Source organism: Camellia sinensis, chromosome 7 (genome assembly GCF_055761805.1).
Source record: "Camellia sinensis isolate YWXY chromosome 7, ASM5576180v1, whole genome shotgun sequence".
In the NCBI taxonomy this organism is placed as follows: domain Eukaryota; kingdom Viridiplantae; phylum Streptophyta; class Magnoliopsida; order Ericales; family Theaceae; genus Camellia; species Camellia sinensis.
Genome location: NC_138967.1, coordinates 68,345,637 through 68,353,694, shown reverse-complemented (window position 1 = coordinate 68,353,694; position 8,058 = coordinate 68,345,637).

Below are 8,058 nucleotides of genomic sequence, written 5' to 3'. Positions count from 1 at the left end.
AATGTTATTATTTTGAGGGTGTTACAACTTGGTATCAGAGCGTATCGGGTTCGAATACTTTGGGTACGTGGGAAGTGATTAGGATCACAATGGGTTTGTCTCGCTTGATAGAGACGTAGATGTAGTACCATATGCTATGTGTTTATTTGATAACATGCTTATGTGACTATGTGGGTATGGGATTTAATTTCTAGGATGTTGATTGGATCCTTGAGTTTCTGGGAGTCTTGTTGGAAAAGCACTTGATCAATGCTGTTTCTAACCGGAACTCTAGTAACGTCTCGGGACTATCATTATCCAGAAATGAAGTTCGTAAGTGCTTATGTGTTTATGTGCTTATGTGGAGTGAATTACAGTTGTCCATGTATTAGGACGTGAGTGATTAGTTTCGGCACACCTATGAATGTGCTAACGTTCTGTGTTGCCTTTATTAGGATGTCAGGACGAGGAAGAGGTGCTAGGCGTGGTAGACCTGCAAGGCAGGAAGTACCGTTACAGGGTGAGATTCCGGCAGTGCAGGAGGGAGTTGGGCAGGCCAATGTGGCCGAGCCAGTAGGTCAGCAGGCTATGGGTGCCTTGGCCAGAGAGATAGCAGGAGCTTTAGGTATTCTTAGAGCTGGGAATCAGGCAGCTGAGACAGGGCCTTCCTTCTTGAAGAGGGAGTTCTTTCGGTGTAATCCGGACGAGTTTATCGGGGATCCTAAAGAGCCGCTTAAGGCAGATGAATGGCTCGAACAGACAACGAAGACGTTTGAGATGCTTGGCATCGAGGACGGAGCACTGAAAGTGACCTTGGCATCCTTCCAACTGAAGGGAGATGCGGGTCAATGGTGGAAGTACGAGAAAGCTCGTGTTGGTGGTACTTGGGAGGCGTTTATAAATGCTTTTCAGGAGAGGTTTTTGTCTGCAGTAGCAAGGGAGAAGCTGAGGGATCAGTTTAGCCGGCTTAATCAGCAGGGCTTGTCAGTGGCCGAGTTTGAGGCTACTTTTACCAGTCTGTCCAGGTTTGCACCTGAACTGGTGGCGTCTGAGGAACGCCGTTGCTATGAGTTTGAGCGGAAGTTGAGGCGGGGCCTCAAGTTGAGAATTGGTGGGTCTTATATTCGAGAGTATAGACACCTAGTGGATGCTGCAGCTCATATGGAGCTTATGATGCAGGAGGAGGATGAGGGTCAGAGAGGCTCCAAGAGGAGCCAGGATAGTCAGAGTGATGGCAGGAGACAGAAGGGTTATAACCCTCAGCAGTCTCAGGGTGCAGTCTCTAGATCGACCTTTCCAATGCCTAGTGTAGGCTCGGGGAGAGGCAGTCAGGGAGAATTCACTTGTTACAAGTGTGGCCAGCTGGGTCACAAGGTTTCGGTTTGCCCGTAGAAGGGTGGGGGTCAGAAAGCTGCTTCTTCTTCAGCTAGACCGCAGAGTCAGAGTTTGGGCAGGGGGCAGCTCTTGATTTGTTATCAGTGTGGACAACCTGGGCACATGAAGAGGTTTTGCCCACAGTTGAGTGCCACTTCGGGAGCGTCTGGTTCTAGGCAGACGCAGGGTTTTCAGCCAGCTCAGTCTGTGCAGGCCTCGAGGGCCAATCCGGGAGCTTCGTCATCCCAGTCTGTGCAGCAGTCTTTTGCTCCGAGAGGTGAGCAGGTAGACCAGGGGCCTACGGGGCGCGTGTATGCTGTTACCGCGCAGGATTTAGTACCGGCTCCATCAGTAGTGAGAGGTACTTTTCTGTTTTGCAACTCAGTTGCTAATGTGTTGATAGACACGGGTGCATCTCATTCTTTTGTATCTGCTGCATTTGCATCTGTTTTGGAATTGGAGTTAGCACAGTTAGCATCTCCTATTTGTGTGGTATCACCTTTGGGTGGTGAGTTGATTCTGAAACAGGGTGTTAGAGGATGTGATATAGAGGTCGCCGACTATAGGCTTCCTTTTCCGTTTGTTGTCATGCCCATGAAGGGTTTTGATGTTATTTTGGGTATGGACTGGTTATCGTCATACCGGGCTGTTATTGATTGCTACCGCCAGAGGGTTACATTGTGTACCTTGAGCGGGGAGTGGTTCCATTTCTTGGGAGACCGGGTTGGTAGTGTTTTGCCACCGGGGTATGATTCGCGAGGGCGAAGTGAACTTAGTAGTCTATTTGCCAGTTTTGAGAGTGGTGAGAGTGGTGAGACCCAGGTTGTGTTACCGAGGGTGGTTTGTGAGTATTCGGATGTCTTTCCCGAAGATCTTGTTAGTTTGCCACCTCACCGAGAGATAGAGTTCTCTATTGATTTAGTGCCTGGTACGGCGCCGATTTCTATGGCACCTTACCGTTTTGCTCCAGCAGAGTTGGTTGAGTTGAAAGTTCAGCTCCAGGAATTGCTAGATAAGGGCTTTGTTCGCCCTAGTGTCTCACCGTGGGGAGCACCGGCCCTCTTTGTTAAAAAGAAAGATGGTGCCTTGAGATTGTGTATAGACTACCGGAAGTTGAATCGGGCTACGGTTAAGAATAAGTATCCTATGCCCCGTATAGATGATTTGTTTGACCAGTTGAAGGGTTCCCGTTATTTCTCTAAGATAGACTTGAGATCGGGTTACCATCAGTTGAGGGTCAGGGAGGAAGATGTTCCTAAGACGGCATTCCGTACGCGGTATGGCCATTACGAGTTTCTGGTGATGCCATTCGGGCTTACCAATGCACCGGCAGTCTTTATGGACTTGATGAACCGGATTTTCTGGGAGTTCTTAGACCGATTTGTGGTTGTCTTCGTGGACGACATCCTTATCTATTCGTCTTCTGAGGAAGAGCACGAGGAACACTTGAGAGTGGTGCTTGAATTACTTAGAGCCCATAGGCTGTATGCCAAGTTTGGGAAGTGTGAGTTCTGGCTGAGGGAAGTCAAATTCTTAGGCCATGTGGTATCCGGGGAAGGGGTGTCTGTTGATACATCCAAGGTTGAGGCAGTGCAAGGTTGGGCACAGCCTAAGAGTGTGTTTGAGATCCGCAGTTTTCTGGGATTAGCTGGGTATTACCGTCGGTTTGTGAAAGATTTCTCCAGGTTAGCGTCACCGTTGACTAGACTGACTCGGAAGGGAGTCAAGTTTGTGTGGAGTGAGACTTGTGAAAAGTTGTTCCAAGAGTTGAAAGTTAGATTGACCACCGCTCCGGTGTTGATTATTCCGGAGAGAGGGTTGGGTTTTGCGGTTTTTTGTGATGCCTCACGAGAGGGTTTGGGTTGTGTGTTGATGCAAGAGGGGAAAGTGGTAGCTTATGGCTCTCGTCAGTTGAAAATACACGAGAAAAATTACCCCACACACGACCTAGAGTTAGCAGCTGTGATCTTTGCCTTGAAAATCTGGAGGCACTACCTTTATGGTGAGAGGGTCGAGGTATTCTCGGATCATAAGAGTTTGAAGTATCTGTTTACACAGAGAGACTTGAATCTGAGGCAGAGGAGGTGGATGGAGTTCATCGAGGATTATGATTTTGAGTTGCATTATCATCCGGGAAAGGCCAATGTTGTGGCCGATGCCCTTAGTAGGAAGACCATTAGTGATGTAGCTTGTATAGCCATCCGGGAATGGGAGATGTTGGGAGCACTTGGCGAGTTTGATTTGCTACTGGGCGAATCTGTCGAGGCTGCGGCCTTGTTTTCTGTTGTTGCGCAGCCTACACTTGTGACTAGAGTGTTAGAGGCACAGAGAGGTGACCTTGAGGTAGAATCCCTCCGAGAGAAGATCTCCAGTGGGAAAGTTGAGAAGGGTTTGACGGTGTATCCCGACCTGAGTGTGAGATACCGAGACCGTTTGTTTGTATCGGAGGCTTGCCGAGAGGAGGTACTCCGAGAGTTTCACCATTCGCGCCTTGCGGTGCATCCGGGAGGTACTAAGATGTATCGGGATTTGAGCCGCCAGTTTTGGTGGCGGGGTATGAAAAGAGATGTGGCTGTTTTCGTATCGAAGTGCCTTACTTGCCAGCAAGTGAAGGCCGAGCATCAGAGGCCAGCGGGTTTGTTGCAACCCTTGCCTATTGCCGAGTGGAAGTGGGAGCATGTCACTATGGACTTCGTTGTGGGTCTTCCGAGGACTCAGCGGGGTAGTGATGCTATTTGGGTGGTTGTAGACCGGTTGACTAAGTCGGCGCACTTTATTCCTATGCGCGTGAGAGATTCGGTAGATCATCTTGCCGATTTGTATATTCGGGACGTAGTGAGATTGCACGGGGTCCCAGTGACGATCGTCTCAGATAGAGATCCTCGTTTTACTGCTAGGTTGTGGCAGAGTTTGCAGAGTGCCTTGGGCACTAAGTTGACCTTTAGTACGGCTTATCATCCTCAGACTGATGGGCAGTCCGAGCGTACTATTCAGATCCTCGAGGATATGCTTCGGGGTTGTGTCCTGGACTTCAGTGGGACGTGGGAGAGGCACTTGCCATTGGTAGAGTTTGCCTACAACAACAGTTTTCAGTCTAGCATCGGTATGGCACCGTTTGAGGCCTTGTATGGCCGACCGTGTAGGTCTCCAGTTTGTTGGGCCGAGGTGGGTGATGCACCTTTGTTGGGTCCGGAGTTGGTTAGGGAGACGACGGAGAAAGTTGAGCTTATCCGTAGGAGGCTTGTTACAGCCCAGAGTCGACAAAAGAGTTATGCCGACCGTAGGAGGAGGCCTTTGGCGTTTGAGGTAGATGATCATGTCTTTCTGAAGATATCACCTAGGCGAGGCCTGATGAGGTTTGGGAAGAGTGGGAAGTTATCCCCTCGGTTTATTGGTCCTTTTGAGATCCTTGAGAGGATAGGTGAGGTTGCTTATCGGTTAGCCTTACCGCCGCAGTTGTCCGGAGTGCATGACGTGTTTCATGTGAGTATGCTCCGGAAGTATGAGCCAGATCCATCACATGTGTTGGATTGGACTGATTTAGAGGTAGATGAGGATGCCTCGTATGAGGAGAGACCGGTTCAGGTCTTGGATAGGCGGGATCAGGTCCTGCGTGGCAAGACCATTCCTTTGGTGAAAGTCTTGTGGAAACATCACGGAGTGGAGGAAGCCACTTGGGAACGTGAGTTGGAAGTCCGAGAGAAATATCCGGACTTGTTTGTTGTTATGTAATCTTATATTTAAATTTTACATTTCGTTGAACTTAAGAGCTTTTATATATGTCTTAAGTTGTGAAACATTGAAAATGTTTTGGTTATTGGAAATATGTTTTGGGAACTTGCCTAATATGGAAGTTGAATATAACATTATATATGTTGATTATATTGTTGAAATTGGAAAGTTAATGCATAATGTTGATGCATGTTGACGGTACATATGTTCTTTACATATTGTGATATGCCTCTTGTTAAATGGAGGGGGTGACCGGTAATGGGTCGGATTGTTGAATGTTAAAGTGTAACATTGTTTAAAATAGAGGAAAACTTGTTTTTGAAAAACTTGTGCTTAATTTCGGGGACGAAATTCTTTAAGGGGGGGAGGTTATAGCGATCCCGGGTTTACCCTTGTTGTATAGCGATCCGGACATGTGTCCGTGGATGTTGGTAGTTGTTTATTATCTTGTTTACATCCTTTCTTACTTTGTATTTGAGTTATAGGATGTGTCGAGCGGGTTTGTTACAGGTTGGTTGAGTTTAGAAACCAAAACTAGTTGCCCAGATTTTTGGCCTGTCCGCTCGAGCGGAGGTGTTGGCGCTCGAGCGGGGAATACATCCATCCAGTATCTTGTTGTGCAGTGTTGTGAGCTCGAGCGTAGGGTTGGGAGCTCGAGCGTAGGTCTGTTTCTGCAAAAGTGCTGAGCGAGTGCATTCTGCGCTCGAGCGGGAGGTTGGCTGCTCGAGCGTAAGTCTGTGAGTGGCCGCTCGAGCGGGGTGTTTTACGCTCGAGCGGAGACCTGGGTTAAAGACCCGAAGTTGTGACTTTCCAAATCACTTTTTGCTTTCTCTTCTCTCTCTTACTTTTCCAAAATCACCATTGTTGAGCCTCTCACTCTAGACTCTACCTTCTCTCTAGGTTTTGATCTAGTAGGAGTGATTTACTCACCTTTGGCCTTTACAAAAAAGTTGTTGATCGTCGAGGGCTTCATTTTAATCTGAAAATCTCGGGTTTTGGAGCACGTTGGGTTTTGTCGTCTTCTCCTTTGGGACTCCGAATTTGAGGTAGGGATAACCTACTCCTCTCTATGGGTTTTGTCTTTAAATTTTGGTATTTTGAGATGTTGGGCTTGGTTTGGTAATCTTGTAAAGGTTTGGGGCTTTTGTGTAATTTTACAAAGGTTGGGGTTTCATTCATAATAAACCTAGATGCATGTTTGGCATAGAAAAATGGAATGATTGTTGAATCATTGATGGAAATGGAACCTAAGGGTTGAAATGGTAATTATGGAAAATGGCCTAATTACATTGTTTAATTAATTGGGATAATTAATTGATGAGAAATGAGGAAATGAAATGTTGATTGAATATCCATTTGTGCATTTATTTTCTGTTTTAGAAATAACTGCTTTGGGCTATCGGTAGAGGATAGTCGTGATTGTTGTAGACAATGTATGTTGATTAGGCAAACTGAAACTAATCAATGAAATGTGTTATGAAACTTAACAGTTGCTAGAATACATTAATTGTTTGTATTGTGTGATTGTATATAGAACCAATGTGTTTATATACGTTATGTGTAGAGGAGGAGATAGGGGATGTACTCCGCGGTTTAGGGGAAGATAGGGGATGGACCTCTAAACCGGATAGGTATTTGGAGGAGATAGGGGATGTACTCCGTAGACAGAGCTCATATGCTTGTCTAGAGAAGTGAAGATAGAGCTCATATGCTTATCTTTGTGAAGTATGAAGTGTGGATACAGCTTGTGTGCTTATCTGTGGATATTGTTGATATACATATCTGTTATGAAGTGTGGATACAGCTTGTATGCTTATCTGTGGATATTGTTGATATACATATCTGTTGAGAATGTGGATATAGCTTTTATGCTTATCTGAATGTGAGATATAGTTTTTATACGTATCTGTGGAAATGATGATAGAGCTAGCATGCTTATCTGTTGAAAAAGGGAAAATGAAAAGTAATTGGGACTTGTAAGTCGTTGACATAAATATGTAATTTATGTGATTGAATCAGTGGTGACCAACTATCAATTGCTAATGTTTTAGTCATTGTCCATGGTTGGTTTAGTGTATTTCTACTGGGCTGTGGCTCACCCTATATGGGAATATCATTTTCAGGTGCAGGAAGCATGCCACCTCCAAGGACATAGCTGGGAGGCTTGTGGCGGGCATAGTTTTGTCGTTTCACTTTTGATGTATTATATGTGTAACTTCAAGCCAAGGGCTTAATGTGTAAACGAGTTAGAACTCTTGTTGTAACCAAGTGTTGACTTGGAAAGCTGTAAGCCCGTAGGGCATTTTGTTTTGTTGTTAACATGTAATACTAATGTGACGGAACTCTAATGAATAAAGGAATGTGGTTAGTTAATATGTAAATGCTTGTCTTATCTGATGGGTTTAATGTTATTATTTTGAGGGTGTTACAACTTGGTATCAGAGCGTATCGGGTTCGAATACTTTGGGTACGTGGGAAGTGATTAGGATCACAATGGGTTTGTCTCGCTTGATAGAGACGTAGATGTAGTACCATATGCTATGTGTTTATTTGATAACATGCTTATGTGACTATGTGGGTATGGGATTTAATTTCTAGGATGTTGATTGGATCCTTGAGTTTCTGGGAGTCTTGTTGGAAAAGCACTTGATCAATGCTGTTTCTAACCGGAACTCTAGTAACGTCTCGGGACTATCATTATCCAGAAATGAAGTTCGTAAGTGCTTATGTGTTTATGTGCTTATGTGGAGTGAATTACAGTTGTCCATGTATTAGGACGTGAGTGATTAGTTTCGGCACACCTATGAATGTGCTAACGTTCTGTGTTGCCTTTATTAGGATGTCAGGACGAGGAAGAGGTGCTAGGCGTGGTAGACCTGCAAGGCAGGAAGTACCGTTACAGGGTGAGATTCCGGCAGTGCAGGAGGGAGTTGGGCAGGCCAATGTGGCCGAGCCAGTAGGTCAGCAGGCTAT